Here is a 14,975-nt window from a genome sequence, read left to right as displayed (position 1 = left end):
TGAGGTATCGGTCTTTTGAATCCCTGGTTAATTTCTTTTTAAAATGTGTAAATCAATAATTGTACGTTGATTAGTATCGTCTTACGCTTAAATCTAAAATTTAAATTTTGGATAAAATTTGAATATACTTGAAAAATTGGCTATGAATACCAATTTTGGTAAAAAAAAAGTTCTTGTTAATATTGGTCGAAAAAAATTTTGGAAAAAGAATTTTGGGAAAAAAAGTTCTATTCTTTAGAACTTGTTAAAAGTTCTTAAGAATTTTGGTCGGATGAAAAGGAGCATTATTGTTTGTATGGATGGACCTTTGTTCTTCAAGGAAAGACCTTTGTTCTTCAAGGAAAGACCTTTGTTCTTCGACATAACTGAAGCCATCACTACATCTACAATATCATTTTATTTATCGATAAATGCAATACATACATTTGTTTAAATACATTGAAGTACTTCATATAAATATAAAAAGAAGAATATTACCGTTTAAAATTGCTGAAAACTAAGTTCCTAGCATTATTGGCCATCCAAAAAAAATTCATGGCCTGCCTTGCCTTTTCCACCTTTGTGCTGGTAGATACAGGAATGTAGGATTTTAGCTGTATAAAGAAACATTTTAATTAATTACTACTCCCTCCTACCTCATTCAATATTTATCTAGCAGTTTGTCCATTAAAATATACTTTTTTTTAGGAATCCCCCCCCTACCCCCTACCCTACCCCCACCTAAACAGTGACTCACTCCCCCTCTCATTATAGCTGATACGCAATTACATTCCTCTTTGGGGTAAAGTTGTAGTTTTGGTGCCCTAAAATGGCAGAAAACAAGACTTTCCCTGGCCCTATCTGTATGGCACCTTAAAAAAGAGCTTTAAATTTACATTTGAATGATATCCCTCCCAATTATTTTGGACCTTCAGTTTGATACGATTATCCCTGGGAAAAAACAAAACAAACAAACATGCATCGACGATGTTTCTTCTGAAAAAAATATGCGAAATTCCACATTTTGAAGATTGGAGCTTGAAACTTCTACGGAGGGTTCTCTGATATGACATTTCTAATAAAAGGGTTTTCAATAAGATCGCTTGCTTTTTGGGGGCTGTTTCCCCCTTTTTTTTAAACCAAGCAAATTTTCTCCGATTTTTGGTTTTAGCTGGGTAACTGTAAACTGAAAGAATTTTATATATTTAGAATCAGCAAAAAGCCAATAGCCTAATGCCAGTGTAGCAATTGTCACGAGAATTCCATTTTTAGTTTTCGTGAATATTTACCCAAGTCACTCTTTACTTCCAGTTTTTATCACAGACTATTTGATAAGATTCTCTTGTGACGAAAATTTGTTTGAACCTATTCATTTTATTTAGTTGAATAGGGCAATAAAAAGAAAGAGGGTCAATTTGACAGCTGGATAGTTAAGTTTAAATTTTGTTTTTCTTTCGCTATTCTATTTTTTTAATGTCTGAATATATAAGGAATTTAAGTTCGAGGAGAGGAATTGTCCTGTTATGAAATTAAATAAAAAAAACAAGTTTTTTAAACTGAAAGTAAGGAGCGACATTAAAACTTAAAACGAACAGAAATTATTCCGTATATGAAGGGGGCTGTCCCCTCCTCAACGCCTCGCTCTTTACGCTAAAGTTTGACTTTCTCACAACTCTATTTTTTAAACAATAAAAAAACTTTAGCGTAAAGAGCAAGGCGTTGAGGAGGGGACAGCCCCCTTCATATACGGAATAATTTCTGTTCGTTTTAAGTTTTAATGTCGCTCCTTACTTTCAGTTTAAAAAACTTGTTTTTTTTATTTAATTTCTGATCGTTTTTTAGTTATTGCAGCTTTTATTTGCATAAAAATTTTACTTTTCTTTTACTAAATGGATGTCTTTACAAATTAACTTACGTAACTAACTTCTATATTCGTATATTTTTCTTCTGGCAAAAAATACAAAGTTGCAGATTTTTGCAGATATGAGCTTGAAACCTATGTAATAGGGTTTTCTGATACGCTGAATCTGACGGTGTGATTTTCATTAAAATTCTTTCACTTGTAGGGGATGTTTCCCCCTCTTTAAAAAATCGAGTAAATTTTCTCAGGCTCGTAGCCTTTGATGAGTAATACTAAACTTAATAAAATTTATATATTTAGGATCAGCATTATAAACACATTCTTTTGATACATTTATTGACATCAAAATTTCGTTTTTAAAAGTTTCGATTACTATTGAGCCGTATAGCTTGTTTTTTTATTGTTTTTTTTTTATTACGTATATGTTATTACTTATATGAAGGGGTTCTCCCCTTAGTCAATACCACGCTCTTTACGTTAAAAGTTAAAAAAAATTTGATTCACAAACCCCTGAATCACAAAGGCCGTTTAATTAGAATAGATAGCTCTTTTGAAAGCACTAAAAAAAAACTGTAGCGTAAAGAGCGAGATATTGACTTGGGGAGAACCCCCTCACATACGTTATAATTTCTGTTCGTTTTAAGTTCTAATATTCCTTCTTACATTTCAGTTGAAAAAACTTGTTTTTTTTTATTTAACTTCTGATCGTTTCTTAAATAATGCTTGGAAATTCGGCGCCCCCTTCATAGAAATTTCCCTTACCCCAAAGAAAGATCCTCCACGGACATATTCTCCAGAGTCATCCCCTACACTTGCCCCCCCCCCCTCCAGAAAAAATCCTTCCTGAAACTGGTTGTATACTTCCCAAGAACCACTAAAGACTGCTGGCAATTCCGGCGCCCCCTTCAGGGCAATTTCCCGTCCCCCATGAAACCGTCATTCATGGACAGATCCTTCCATAGAGCCCCAGACCCTCTCCTTCCCCCACCTACCAGAAAAAATCTCCTCTGAAAAAGTCTGTATGCTTCCCAATAACCAATACTATATGTTAACATTGAGTAAAGTTAATAAATTTCAGCCCTTCCCTCGGGGACTTTGGGGGATGAAGTCATCCTAAAAGACATTTTTATTATATTTTTGACCATGCTGAACAAAATGGCTATCTCAAAATTTTGATTGGGTGACTTTGGGAAAAAAATGAGCGTGGGAGGGGGCCTAGTTGCCCTCCATTTTTCTTGGTCACTTAAAAAGGGCACTAGAACTTTTAATTCCCGTTCCAATGCGCCCACTCACGATATTCTAGGACCACTGGGTCGATACGAAAACCCCGGGGGAAAAAAAAAAAAAACAAACAAACAAATGAACACGCATCCGTGATATTTCTTCTGGCAAAAAATGGAAAATTCCCCATTTTTGGAGATAGGCGCTTGAAAACTCTATAGTAGGGTTCTCTGATACGCTGGATATGATGGTGTGATTTTCACTAAGGTTCTATAGCTTTTAGGGGGTCTTTCCCCCTTTTTTCAGAAATCAGCCAAATATTCTCAGGCGCGTAACTTTTGATGGGTAGCACTAAACTGGATGAAAGTTATATATTTGAAATCAGCATTGAAATCTGATTCTTTCGATATATCTATTGGTATCAAAAACCCGTTTTCTAGAGTTTCGGTTACCATTCAGCCGGGTCGCTCCTTACTTACAGTTTGTTACCACGAACTGTTTGAAAAGTAAAAACACATTTTGATTCACAAACCCCTGAATCACAAAGGCCGTTTAATTAGAATAGATAGCTCTTTTGAAAGCACTACAAAAAAACTGTAGCGTAAAGAGCGAGGTATTGACTTGGAGGAGAACCCCCTCACATACGTTATAATTTCTGTTCGTTTTAAGTTCTAATATTCCTTCTTACATTTCAGTTGAAAAAACTTGGTTTTTTTTTATTTAAAACAATAAAAAAACTTTAGCGTAAAGAGCAAGGCGTTGAGGAGGGGACAGCCCCCTTCATATACGGAATAATTTCTGTTCGTTTTAAGTTTTAATGTCGCTCCTTACTTTCAGTTTAAAAAACTTGTTTTTTTTATTTAATTTCTGATCGTTTTTTAGTTATTGCAGCTTTTATTTGCATAAAAATTTTACTTTTCTTTTACTAAATGGATGTCTTTACAAATTAACTTACGTAACTAACTTCTATATTCGTATATTTTTCTTCTGGCAAAAAATACAAAGTTGCAGATTTTTGCAGATATGAGCTTGAAACCTATGTAATAGGGTTTTCTGATACGCTGAATCTGACGGTGTGATTTTCATTAAAATTCTTTCACTTGTAGGGGATGTTTCCCCCTCTTTAAAAAATCGAGTAAATTTTCTCAGGCTCGTAGCCTTTGATGAGTAATACTAAACTTAATAAAATTTATATATTTAGGATCAGCATTATAAACACATTCTTTTGATACATTTATTGACATCAAAATTTCGTTTTTAAAAGTTTCGATTACTATTGAGCCGTATACCTTGTTTTTTTATTGTTTTTTTTTTATTACGTATATGTTATTACTTATATGAAGGGGTTCTCCCCTTAGTCAATACCACGCTCTTTACGTTAAAAGTTAAAAAAATTTTAATTCACAAACCCCTGAATCACAAAGGCCGTTTAATTAGAATAGATAGCTCTTTTGAAAGCACTAAAAAAAAACTGTAGCGTAAAGAGCGAGATATTGACTTGGGGGAGAACCCCCTAACATACGTTATAATTTCTGTTCGTTTTAAGTTATAATATTCCTTCTTACATTTCAGTTGAAAAAAATTGTTTTTTTTTATTTAACTTCTGATCGTTTCTTAAATAATGCTTGGAAATTCGGCGCCCCCTTCATAGAAATTTCCCTTACCCCAAAGAAAGATCCTCCACGAAAATATTCTCCAGAGTAATACTCTCCTCTAGCCCCCCCCCCTCCAGAAAAAATCCTTCCTGAATATTGTTGTATACTTCCCAATAACCAATAAATAATGCTGGCAAGTCCGGCGCCCACTTCATGGCAATGTCCATTCCCCCCTGAAAACTTCCTGTATGGAAAGATCCGTCCATATAGCCCCCGACCCTCTCCTTCCCCCCCCTCCCAGACAAAAACAACTCTGAAAACGTCTGTATACTTCCCAAAAAACAAAACTATCTGTTAACATTTAGTAAAGTTCATAACTTTCAGCCCTCCCCCTGGGGACTTTGGGGGATCAAGTCATCCTGAAAGACATATTTATCATATTTTCGACCATGCTGAACAAAATGGCCATCTCAAAAGTTTGATTGGGTGACTTTGGGAAAAAAATGAGCGTGGGAGGGGGCCGAATTGCCCTCCATTTTTTTTGGTCACTGAAAAATGGAACAATAAATTCTATTTTACGTTCAACTGATTCCTCTCACGATATTATACGACCACTGGGCCGATAAGATTACCCCTGGGAACAAAAAAAAAAAAAACAAAAAAACAAATAAAAACGCATCCGTGTTATTTCATCGGGAAAAAAATTGAAAATTCAAAATTTTTTTATATATGGGATTGAAAACTCTACAGTAGGGTTATCTGATACGCGGAATATGATGGTGTGATTTTCATTCAGTTTCTATAGCTTTTAGAGGGTTTTCCCCCCTTTTTTCGAAAATCGGTCAAATATTCTCAAGCACGTAACTTTTGATGGGTAGCACTAAACTTGATGAAAGTTATATATTTGAAAGCAGCATTGAAGTCTGATTGTTTTGATATATCTATTGGTATCAAAAACCCGTTTTCTAGAGTTTCGGTTACCATTGAGCCGGGTTGCTCCTTACTTACAGTTCGTTACCACGAACTGTTTGACAGGTACATTTTACATGACCGTTATAAAATCAATACGTGGTATCTATGCAGGCAGGATGATTTTTGAGAATCTCTACCCCTTCTGTAAACTATTCGAAGGCTTAGGAATTGCATAAAGACAAATCTACATCTGTTATAATCTACCAAAGCAATACATTTTTCTGTAATTTTGGTTTGACTTTGATTTTCTTTTAAGATTAAATGCATAATAATTAAATATATTATGGATTAAATAAATTAACCCCTTTGCCAGGCAGCACTGTCGTTTAAAACTTACTGTATTTTGTTTCATTTTGCATGTAATCTAATTGCTCTTTTTATTTTAGAGTTTTTAAAAATAAACTTATTCCTACGAAAACTTATCCTGAAACATGTTCCATGTCGCATAACCACCACTGCTATTTTGGCGTCTGCCCCCCCCTGGAGAATTCTCTGCTGGTTCCCCAGTCCCTTAGGGTAACCCCTTAGACCCGATTTTATTTCTTGCAATGATGAATAAATTCGGTGTCGATTTATCTGTCGATTCGGTGTCGATTAGAAATTTGTTGATTATTTATAAGCCTTAGAGACATTTTTCAAAAATTTATAGCAGTCCAATAGATTTCCTGGAACAGATATCCTATAAAGTTTTTACTAATCATATAACAGTCAACCTTTAAATGTCAACAGGTTTAGCAATGAATTTCTGTAACTGCTTTTGACTTCCCTTCTTTTACCTGCTAGTCAGTGATCCAGGGACCGGTTATCTTTCAACGGGTCGCTCACATTTACCGCAGTTGCTTTGAGGGTGGATGCTAGGGTAATCAGGAGTGATAATAACGAACAATGGATTTCAAAAGTTCGAACGCGTGTAAAAAATGGTCATTGTAGCCTATAAGTCAAATTTGGCCTATAACAACGTCATACCGCTCTTGATTTTATTTACATGGTAAAATAAACTGAAAACTTTATAAACTTGACATATTCTGAATCCTAAGAACGATTATTTTCACCTAGTATTTTTAGTTTTTCCCCACAACCTTTATTTTTTTATTTTTTTTTTTTTTGTTAACCCTTATTTAATTTTGAAAACAAAGTTTTAAATATACTTTTTCTTAGTTTTTACGATTTTTCGGAAATTTTCGCTTACACAAGTATATTTTTTTTATGATTTTTTTGAATTCTGATCGTTATTACGAGTCAAACCATGTACCTCTTTTTAAAAAAATATTAATCCTTGAGGAACTATTCATTTTTTCTAAATAACGTCATAGCTTTCAGAAATTAGCTCACAATGACCAAGTTTTTTTCAATTTTTTTTTTTTGCTGTTAAAAAAATGAAAACGGATCAAACTGCACATCATTTGAACCATTAAAATGTCCTTTACATGTTGTTAATAAAAACAAAGTCGAGGCTTGAATCTGCAAGAATATACAAGCGTTTGAACAAGAGAATCCCCCCCCCCCAAAAGAAAGAAAATTTTCTGAATAGTGGCGTTTTACTCGAAATAATTTCAAGACAACGTATGATTTTTATCTCACCAAACGATAGATCGCTCTTTTTTTTAATAAAATCATGTATTTACATTGTATAGAACTAATATTTTTAACCAGGAAAAAAAAAAAAAAAAAAACAGATGCCTAGTTAAGCGATCGCATGCGCGAATTTGGTATATTTTTTATGCTTTATTTGAATTCTGCTCGTCATTACGAGTCAAACCATGTGCCTCTTTTCCAAAAAATCTTAATTCTTGAGCAACTATTTATTTTTTATGAGTAGGAGATACAATCTGGCTTACGTAGGCTCATATACGAGCCTCAAGGCGGTAAAGCCGTGTGAACGTGTGGTGCAGAGGTGACTAAGGCTGATTTAAGATCCTATTTTCTTTAAATCCCAGCATAGCTGGGGCCAATGATCCAATCAGTTAGATTGGGTCAATGGCCACTGATGTAGTAGACGGTAAATGTCATGATCAGCTGAAAGTAAGGTTTAGATGACTGCATTAGCAGTTTAATATCAAAACAAATAAAAAATCAAATATTTAAAACTTAGCATGAAAGGTGGCTCAAATCTCTTTTTCTTCTTCATCTTCATCTTGGGACTCGTTATGATACACATCGGAAAGTAGGTATTTTTGGGAGTCAGCTCCACACTTGCATGCGCTGTCACAGAAACCTATTTTGGAGCATTTGCAGTGTGAGCCGCGCTTCGTCTTGTCTCAGTTGCAAAAAGAAAGCGATGCTAGCCCATGTGGCATCAAAGAAACTAGGTCTGGCTTTAGTTCATGATCTTCAGTTCTCCAGCCCATATGGGTAGCCTGAGGTAAATCAATACAGGGCTTGTGGCTTTGGATCCAAATCAGTGACTGGAGAATACACCTTTTTAAATGAAGCAGAAATGAGATATCAGTTGGTGGTAAACGCCACAAATTCTTTAATCTTGAGTAAAAAAGTGCTCGAATACAAAAGTTAGTCGTACTTCTGCCATACACTGTAACCACAAGCTGCTTACAGAAGTTGACTAAACCATCACTTTGTGCAGATGATGGCTTCTCTGCAAGGGCTCGAACTTCATCACCTAAAGACCCCAAAAAAGTTCTGAAGACTTGCAGCTCGAAAAAAGCGGACCTTTCCAATTCCATGCAGAAACCTTGTGGTGTCACATCAACTCAAGCTGTAAACAAGCGGCAAGGTGTTGAAAAATTTTACCCCTTGTTTTTGTGTTGCCGTATGAATAGGCATGCAGTGGGACAGAAACTTAACCCAGAGCTGCTTGAGGCTGAGACTAGCAAGATACTGGAAGTAGTGTGCAGCTAGCAAGACGATATCAGTATCGTTGGCTTGTATTATCACAAGCGGGCTCTTTCGTCTCGCGGCAACTGCTGTGTGGTATAATATCTGAGTGTCTGCCCCCTCATGGCAAGACGAGATATAGTCACCAACAGAGCTTCCATGAGGCGTAACGGCAACAGCTCTATGTCGACTCTCGAAACCTCCTGCGAGATGAACCATCAGACGGGTCGAAAGATTGTACTCCCAGACCTCGAAAAGAACTTTCAAGAGTCGACCTTTGGCTGAGCGACTACTGAGAATCACGTCCCAGAGTGTTGCAACTTTGCTGGAAGTGAACGGGCTGGAAATATTTCCTTTAGGATCTCCTCTTCTTTCTCGACAGCGAGATACATCTTTGAGGTTGAACGAGTAGTCATCATGGGTTTTGTCGTCACTAAGACCGTCATACCTGTCACCAACCAAATGGATAGACTGACAAGCTTCGGATATGTTCCTAAGAATCCCATCGCAAACTATTTTTCCAAAATATGCTAGCGTCTCATTTTGTTCTGGTCTATAACACCTTATGAGACTCATGACGTCAACTATATAGTCAGATCGAGGAGAATCTTCAAAAAGTGTATGTGGAATAATTTCTGGCCATGACTGCAAGCCAGACTGTTGCAGAATGTGGTTCAAGGCTGTTGACTTTGTACCAGTACGTAGCTGAGGCTCCCTACGACTTGATGATAATACTGCAAAAGAAGCCGGATATGGATGTAGCTCTTACTTCAGCAGCTCACAGAGGGACGAAGTTTGTGTTGAATTTCCAAGACGCAGAGCTCTTTTAAGCAGCTCAGTTTTCCCAAAATATTTTTTTCGTGGCTCTTTTTTTTTTTGGCAACAGAGGCGAAAGTTTGTACTGTGCCAACTTTTACTTTCTTGGATGTCACGTCGAGATATGATCTCACGGCTTCGAAGCCAATGTTTCGGAAGTTCAGCAGACTATTTGCTACGGCTTTTGGAGGTCTATCCCCTGTCATAAAGTTGTACACCTCTGTTCTTGCCGTCTTGAATGGGTTTCCGAGAAACTCTTCAGGCAGGCGTAGCATTTCTTCTAGGTAGTTAAGCGCAACTGCGGCGTATTTATAGTTTCCGGGAGCGAAGAAAATCGAAATCTTCTCTTTTGTGGCGTTTAAGTGTGAACCCTAGTCCGCAGCTCTTTCAGCATAAAGATAGTCATTTCTGGTACGGATAAGATCTAAATAGTTGATCCAGAGGCTATGATTCCTTATGGTAGATCTGGACTCGTTGTGCTTCGAGAAAAGCGGAGCAATGATGTCCAACGCATCTCCTATCTATTTACATGCTTCAGAACTAATTGTACCGACATGGTGTGCCTCACGCAAGACGACTGACACCCCCTAAAATCGTCGTTGCCGGAATCCTTACCTTTAGTTAGATCAGATAAATATACCAAATCATTTCCTTTTATGTCGTAGTTTTCAGTACTTTATGCAATAGTCACTGATCCAAGGCTCGCTATCGTTCAAAAAAAGAGAGGGAGTAGTTCACATCAGCCGCAGTTGGTTTGAGTATGAATGCCGGGGTAATCTAAGGTGCTTAAAACGAATATCGGGGTGCACATATTCGCACTAATGTAGAACTTGACGATTTTAGCCTGTAAAGGAGAAATTAGCCTTTTATAGCTAAGTACTTTAGGCAACTAAAACCCGATATGTAAGATGCTCGGCTTTTTTTTTTATTGCTGTGGAAACCAAATTCGCGCATGCGATCGCAGAACGAGGCATCTCTTGTTGTTTTTTTCCCTGGTTAAAAATATTAGTTTTATAGAATGTAAATAAATTGTTTTACTCAAAAAGAGCGATTTGTCGTTTGGTGAAATAAAAACTAATGGTTGTGTTGAAAATATTTAGACTAAAACGCCACTATTCAGAAAATTTTCTTTTTTTTGTGGAGGGGGAGGATTTTCTTGTTCAAACGCTTATATATTCTTGCAGACTCAAGTCTCGACTTTGTTTTTATTAACAACATGTAAAGGACATTCCGATAGTTCGAATTATGTGCATTTTGATTTGTTTTCATTTTCTTTTTAACAGCTAAAAAAAAAAAAAAAAAAAAAAAATTAATTGGTCATTGTAGGATAACTTCTGAAACCTATGACGCTATTTAGAAAAAATAAATAGTTGCTCAAGAATTAATATTTTTTGGAAAAAGGCACAAAGTTTGACTCGTAATGACGAGCAGAATTCAAATGAAGCATAAAAAAATATACTTATGTAGCCAAAAATTTCAGAAAAACCGAAAAAACTAAGAAAAAGTATATTAAAAAACCCCTGTTTTCAAAATTAATTAGGGGTTAACTAAAGAAATAAAAGCTGTGGGGAAAAACTAAAATTATCAGGTGAAAGTACGTTTTCTTAGGATTCAGCATATGTCAAGTTTATAAAGTTTTCAGTTTATTTTACAATGTAAAAAAAAAATCAAGAGCAATATGACGTCGTTATAGGCCAAATTTGACTTTATAGGCTAAAAAGACCATGTTCTACACGCGTGCGAACTTGTGCACCCCGATATTCGTTGTAAGCGCCTCCGAGTACCCTAGAATCCACCCTCAAACTAACTGCAGCTGATTTGAGCCACCCCTTCCCTTTTTTTGAACGACAGCGAGCCTTGGATCACTGACTGTCAGCAATTAGAGTACAAGTCTAACAGCATAAATTTAACTATGTTTGGGCATCATATCCCAAGGACAGGGGACCTGTAAAAAAAAAGTTACTTCGTTACTTTTTTGTTTCGATTAAATCACAATATGTGACTTATGTTGTTTTTACCTTTGCCTTTATTTTAAAGTTTTGCATTGGAATCTCTAAAAGTTTTGACGGCCGATATTTGCTTGGTACGTGAGCTAAAAAAAAAATCAATTCGTCTAAACTTTTTGAATCCTTTTGATTTTTGATCCCAATCCCATAATATAGATTAACTGTTGTTTGCTAAATCAAACAATGCTCGCTATTCAATAGTTCTTTTGTTACGAATCGCTCGAGATTTCTATTCAGTCTCTATCTTTCCTATCTTTTTATACAACAAAATCCAGTTCTATTTACTAAATTCTAAAAGGAAAGAGAAAAAGAGAAAGATCATAGATTTTCTTGAGCTTTCTATACAGCTTAATTACAATACATTCGAAAAAAAATTAATTTTTCTTCGAATAGAGCCCATTTATTATCCTAATCAATTGGTCTGCCAGTCATGAAAAAACATGTATATATAAAAAATTTGCTATTTTTGGCTTTTTTCCTTAAGTTAGTTCGATTCCTTTTTTCTTCCTCTTTTCTAAAGATGGTCAGTGTGAGCCATATAAAATTTGTACTTTTTAAACTTAAAGAAGTAGTGAAAAAGTTCCATATAAAAGTGTCTTAATCCTTCTTTTCAAACAGTTCGTGGTAACGAACTGTAAGTAAGGAGCGACCTGGCTCAATGGTAACCGAAACTCTAAAACACGGAATTTTGATACCAATAGCTACATCAGAAGAATCAGATTTTTACGCTGATTTCTAATATATAAATTTCATCAAGTTTAATCTTTCCAATCAAAAGTTACGAGCCTGAAAAAATTTGCGTTTTTTTCAGAAAAGGGGGGAAACAACCCCTAGAATTCATAGAGTTTAAATGAAAATCAAACCATCAGATTCAGCGTATCAGAGAACCCTACTAAAGAATTCTCAGCTCCTATCTGCAAAAATAAGAAATTTTGTATTTTTTTTGCCAGAAGCAAGATTACGGATGCGTTTATTTGTTTTGTTTTTTGTTTTTTGTTTTTTTTTCCCAGGGGTGATCGTATCGATCCATTAGTCCTAGAATATCGTGAGAGAACTCATCCGAACGGAAATTAAAAGTTCTAGTGCCCTTTTTAAGTGACCGAAAAAATTGCAGGGCAACTGGGCCCCCTCCAACGCCCATTTTTTCCCGAAGTCAGCCAATGCAAATTTTGAGATAGTTATTTTGTTCAGCATAGTCGAAAATCTAATTAATATGTCTTTGAGGATGACTTAATCCCCCACAGTTCCCGGGGGAAGGGCTGCAAGTTATAAACATTGCCCATTGTTTTAGTATTGGTTATTGGGAAGTATACAGGCGTTTTCAGGAGGTTATTTTTCTATGGGGGGGGGTCGAGGTTGGAGTAAGGGTTACGGGGGAGGATTTTTCCATGGAGGATATTTCCTTTGGGGAAGGGAAATTTCCATGATTTCCCAGCATTATTTAAAAAACGATCAGAAATCAAATAAAAAAACAAGTTTTTTTCAACTGAAAGTAAGGAGCAACATTAACACTTAACGAAGAGAAATTATTTACGTATATGAGAGGGTTCTCCCCCTAGTCAATACCTCGCTCTTTACGCTTAAGTTTTTCTTAGTAATTTCAAAAGAGATATCTATTCCAATTAAACGACCTTTGTGATTCAGGGGTTTGCGCTTCTTACAAAATTCGAACTTTAGCGTAAAGAGCGAGGTATTGACTAGGGAGCGAACTCCCTAATTTACGTAATAAAAACGCACGAATTTAGAAATTCGTTACGTAAGTTAATTCGTAAGTTACGTCAGAGCAAAATTTCGAGAAAGCCAATTACCCAAAAAAAGGAAAATTAATATGCGAATTTCGTTTCAATTATTCATGTACGGTGAGCCAAAGTCAAAGCTGCATTAATTCAAAAACGTTCTGAAATTAACTAAAAAAAAACAAGTTTTTTTACTGAAAGTAAGAAGCAACATTAAAATTTAAATCGAACAGAAATTATTCCGTATATGAAAGGGGCTGTCCCCTCCTCAACGCCTCGCTCGTTACGCAAAAGTTTGACTCTGTCTCACAGCTTTATTTTTTTAAACAATAAAAAACTTTAGCGTAAAGAGCGAGGCGTTGTGGAGGGGACAGCCCCTTTCATATACGGACTAATTTCTTTTCATTTTAAGTTTTAATGTCGCTCCTTACTTTCAGTAAAAAAAAACTTGTTTTTTTTTTAGTTAATGTTAGACAGGCCTTGGGTAGTTCATGACCCCTGGGACCTTTTTTGCTGAATGTTTTATTGTTCCACTTTCTATCGTGCACTCGCAAATACTTCTTTTTGAACGCTTTTCGTATTCACTTCTTTTTCCTAGCATTATTTAGTAAAATCCATCTTTCTGGAATATGTTTTGTGGTTCTGTTTCCGACAATCAGCCAAAAAACATACGCTCCTATCAGACTCTGGTACCAAGACTATTGGGGAAGCATAATAGCTGTTTTTAGGCCAGGTGATGCCCTCTTTCACCATATTTTCCATTTTAGCATTAACCAGGGGCTATATTTTTGCTGGAACCTGATATGACTTCCTGTATGCCTATAGGCGGTTAATGCTATGGATCTGTTGCAGAAAGAGGTTGGTCTCCCTAGGATTGACTGACACTATTTCCCTTAATATTTCAGAATTATATACACTTTCACCCTTTAACCAGAACTCTGGCTTCGATCCTTTGATGCTCAGATGGCACTGTTAAGTGTTTTGCGCCTTTGTAATCAGTCACATTTTCTAAACTTGGACCCATGGAATCACTCGCTTGACCGAATGTCCTCGCCTTGTATACTCAATTGACTCATATTTAGGAGCTTCAACCTCTGTCCACTCCCTTTAGGAATTGACGCTTCCTACATCCTTCAGTATCTTTTTATAAACCTTGTCGTTAAGTCTCAAGGGTAATGTTTCTGTATGATGGCAAAACAGGCACTTCCTCTCGTACTTTAATTTCTTTACCTAAGATTGTGGTCATGCCAAACCTTTTGTTGATCCTATCATGTCTGTCAGTTTTCTTTACCAAATCATTACACTCGGCTAGTCGTTCTTGCATGTTGACGAAAGTGACACTGATGCAGATTCGTGCTTCCGTTTATTTTCCTTCTCTCATTCCATTCTCAGGACCTAGGCCCTATAATGGTCCTCTTGCGGGATTTCCAAAGATCAGGGCAAATGTTGAGAAACCTATTAAATTTTCCCTGGTCTTCTCAGAAACTAACATTAGATACGGCATGTAATAATCTCATCTCTTTGGCTTGTCTGTGACAAATTTGCCTGGCATCTGCACCAGAATTTCATTTAACCTCTCCACCAGTCCATCTCTCTTGGGATGGTTGCTGCTTTCTCACTGCTATTATAATTTCTGAAGATTGCAGTTCTTGAGACCCAATTTATCAATTCGTCACTTTTTTTGTATGAGTGAATCGGGCAAAGTTGCGTTGCATCTGGATGTCTATAATGTACTTGTGTAGTCATTAAGGACAATCGATGCCAAAAATGTCATTTTGCGAGTCTTAGCGTCGGCTGACAGTCTCAAAGACATGGATCTCATTAGCAAACTTTCTCAGCACCACAGGAAGCTTCCGAAGCAATTTTGGTATAAACTGATATTGGATCTTAGATTTGTCAACAGTTCGAAAAGATAATAAGAGGCTACTTTAAAACAAAGGAAATATGTAATCTTTTG

The 14,975-nt window shown here is 36.2% G+C and overlaps 1 protein-coding gene across 4 annotated transcripts in view; it reads left to right on the top strand.

Annotated features, from left to right (window-relative positions):
- LOC148955446 (dystrophin, isoforms A/C/F/G/H-like) overlaps positions 1-14,975 on the top strand; it is a 504,509-nt gene that overhangs the window by 398,377 nt on the left and 91,157 nt on the right. The window lies entirely within an intron of this gene.

The sequence above is a fragment of the Artemia sp. Qi Xiang Cuo genome, chromosome 2 (genome assembly GCF_049724085.1).
Source record: "Artemia sp. Qi Xiang Cuo chromosome 2, ASM4972408v1, whole genome shotgun sequence".
Taxonomy (NCBI): Eukaryota; Metazoa; Arthropoda; class Branchiopoda; order Anostraca; family Artemiidae; genus Artemia; species Artemia sp. Qi Xiang Cuo.
The sequence above is the reverse complement of the archived record's forward strand: the minus strand, read 5'-3'. Positions and strand labels throughout refer to the sequence as shown.